Raw genomic sequence first — 3,752 nt, 5'->3', positions numbered from 1 at the left:
GGCCATCTGTAGACTGGTCCTCCTCAGATGCCAGAAATATCCTGCAAGCCATGGCATCAGTAATTGCGTTGTTGTGAGTGCTCTGCACTGCCGCACTAATGAGTGCAAAGATTCCCAGGGTGCTTATGCAGACAGCTGATGGTGGAAATGGGAAGCAGAGTCGAAATCTAACAGCCTGAGAAACCCTGTGTGGAACAGTCAACAGAATTATGTACCCAGGTTAGTGCTCAGTGCTGTCTTTCTGAACATAGTGAAGGGCATTCTGGAGAGTCCCATAATTTGAGGTGAATGCCAAGAACATACTATTAACATGATGTAACAAATTTTATCATTACACAGCTTTTGTTACGCTACACATTATAGCAGGATTTTACTGGGCAAAATATTCATGGTGTTCAAACACAGACATATGAGAACCTGAAATACTCTGCAACTTCACCAGGCTTGAGAGAACAGACACAGCATCCCCATTTGCTGGCTCTGGAAGCAGCTGATAGTAAATCACAAGTCTGTTGCCTGAAAACACGCTACAGATGAGAAGAGACTTCCTCTGCACAGAATTTGCAGCCCATGTAAAGTGTCGGTGATATCTCTGCAATACAGGGAGAGGGGGCATCATGTTGTTTTCAGCTATAAAAGTGCTCTCGCACTATTTTGTTCCAGTGGGTGAATTAGCAAATTGGATTTGCTCCCAGGAGTAAAATATTCACTTATCATTTCATGGAAAACATGACTGCTGTATAAGATGTGCTGTTGCCTGTTCCACATCTGTTTGCAGTGAGCTATGACATATACCTCAGGAAGCTTTTATTTCTGAAATAATGATGGACATGCAGAAGCAACTGACCACGCAGACCAGCTCTTAGCTGGCTCTTGTAATCTGAGTGCCTTAGCGTAGCTTCAACCTTCCGTGAAATTTTGAATGTATAGAAGTGCAAACCACAGTCAGAAAGGGACTTCTGGAGGTATTATTCTCCTGTGCAATTGTGTAACAAACAATTAATAAAGAATATTAAGGGCTGCCAGGTCCTCAGATGAGGAATGAAATATAAACAACAACCCATTATTTTGCCCCCTGCAGCAAGCTGATTAGTGCCCTGCACTCCAGTATGAGCTCAGGGCGCTCCGTGTCTTTTCAGATGAGACCTGTGTTGATAATGATGATTAGTGATGACTGTACTGGGATACACCAATATGTTTCCTGCATGTTTTATCTGTCCTCTTACATATGCCCATGCTAAAATCCACACTTGTGATGTGCAGGTATTATGGCTACATTTACCTCATTAATGGTGGCAATGTAGGAGTGCAAACCAGAGGAAAGCCTGCAAAGGCACGTGGAGGCAAACCACGCTGGAACCACACCTCTGCAACGGGCTGATTCTACCTCGAAATATGGTTGGTCTCAGCTATTAAATGTGTTATTCTCGCGTGTTTGGGGCGAACTGTGGTCTTGAGGCACTAGAGGGGAGAGCGGAGCCGTGCTGCTGCAGGGGTGCCTGGGGAGGGCGGTGCGTGCAGCGCTTGGCTGCCCCAAATTCATGGGCTGCACACACCGCTGCTCTCTTCATCCAGGAGTAGAAAGGCTGTTTGCCAGCTGCATACATTACATCAAGGCCCGCCCGTGTTTAAAAGCAGTTCCTATATGTGACTTTTGTTAGCCAGGGACTAGGCTAGCTAAGCTGTAGCATTTCTCTGAAAAAAAGGAAAAGGTCTGTTAGCTTCTGGGGGTACTGGGTCATACCTGGTGCTGTATTTGCTGCTCTTTGCAAATAGGAGCAATGCCAAACAATGCCAAAATGCCCAGGTACTAATCGTACTGCTTCCTTGTGTGCTCTTCTGCACCGTCTGAACTGCTTGGCCCCTCTCTATTCATTATTCACCCACCATAAAACTACTTAACCTGCTTTCCCTGCTCCCCTCGGAGCCGGGATGTCCGTAACCAGGTAGCTCGGCCAGGGGCGATGGGGGGAATGGAGCCCAGCCTGTGCTGGTCCTTCCTCTGCCAGCGCGGTGCTGGGGTGGGGAAAAGCAGCCTCCTGCCTGCGTTGGGTGAGACCTTCGGGTTTACGGAGGCTGCGTGGCTGGGGCTGCGGGTCCCCAACAGCCATGGAGCCAGTGAGTGTCTGGAGGCAGAAAGTTTCTAGCTTTGCCAGGGTTACTTTGCGCTTCAGCTCTCACTAGGGAGGAAAATCATCCTAAGCCTAATCCTGATGCCCTGAAAAATGCTGCAGAATTAATGAAGCACAGCAAGCTAATGAAGCATGGCAGAGAGCCTTGACTCTGTTTCCACTCTTCAGCCAGTGGCTTAGGTCCTTTGTATTTGTAAAATATTTTGAGAACCATTGCAGCCAAGTGCAAAACGGTAGGTGTTTTCCAACCTGTTGACAACCAACAAATCCTATTTAATATCCATTAATATCTCTTAATTTGAATCATAAACATTTTTCTGCAATGTCAGAAGAAATCCTGAAGAAAAAGATTGTACTTCAGGAGAACGGAAAATATTCTTATTCCTTGGGCATCTTGCAGACGACTCGCAATTTTTTTTTCAGCTACATCTTCATTTGCTCAGCTCATGTCCCTCCTGCCTTGGCCTCACACTGCAGAAGTCACCGCTGAACTACCTGGAGAGCTGGAGCTACACAATTTGTGAACGATACAAACATTGGGATCCTCAGCGGTGTCCCTCTGGAGGACAGATGTTTAGAGAAGCTGTGGAATTTATTATGTAAATGATGTCTAGAGCTTGTAAATCTGTATCACCTCGGTCCCCTTTCCTTTTAAAAAGCATGCCGACGTTTGCTTTCTCATTCTGCTGTTTGAAGTTGGGGGATTTCTAATCTCCTGCTATTGGCTTTACTGTACAGAACTAGGCTTAACTTGGCTGGGAATGAAAATAACCACTTACAGCTACCTGACTGGCACAGCAGCAAGGTCCACAGTAAATCACCTGAAAAAGTCCATGCAAAATGCATGGATTCCTGGCAGAAACTTCTAGAGACTGGCTGGTCATGTGAGAGTAACGGAGAACAACGAGGTTGTGTGGGCTGACCCTTAGCTTTTGGAAGTTCTAAGAGCACACACACAGTTTTTATGAGGTATTTCACTTGCTTAGAAAGTACTCTGCATTTGTCACGTGAAAATATTATGGTTAGTGTTTCTTAATCCCTAGTCCTCGGCAAGCCCAGGATTTGCCCGCAAGGCAGGCTGCAGCTCAGTGGTTCAGTGGACAAAACAGAAGCTCTCAGGTGGCCAACTCGAGAGACTAAAGTTAAACTGCAGGCTGCACCAAAGAAAAGCCCCCACGATCCACATCTTTTGTAACTGGAGCTTCAAATCACCACGCAGCCTCGGCGGGGTGCCGCTCTCCACCCTGCTGGGTGGCTCTGAGGGCCTCAGCGGGCAGCTGAGGGCACTTGTCAGGCCAGGCGGAGCAGGAAGCTGGGGACGGGTCAGGGGACGAGGGCTGGGAGCGCAGCACGGCCGCCGGGGGGCCACCGGCAGCCAGAACGGCGAGCCAGAAGGGAGTTGGGGCGTCGAATTGGGCAGCCCTGAAGGGCCTGGACACCCTCCCGCCCAAGATGGCGGCGCTGAGCGTGTGTGAGCAGACACCCGCCCCCGCCCAAGATGGCGGAGGCCGAGGGCTGGCGGCAGACGCCCCGCCCCGCCCCTCGCGGGGCGGCCCCGCCTCCTCCCCGCCTTCCCGTCTCCGCCGGTCCTCCCCCGGGGCGCAGAGCTCGGCGGTTGCC

Source organism: Haliaeetus leucocephalus, unplaced genomic scaffold (genome assembly GCF_000737465.1).
Source record: "Haliaeetus leucocephalus isolate CR32 unplaced genomic scaffold, Haliaeetus_leucocephalus-4.0 Scaffold2, whole genome shotgun sequence".
In the NCBI taxonomy this organism is placed as follows: Eukaryota; Metazoa; Chordata; class Aves; order Accipitriformes; family Accipitridae; genus Haliaeetus; species Haliaeetus leucocephalus.
Note: the sequence above shows the minus strand (reverse complement) of the source record.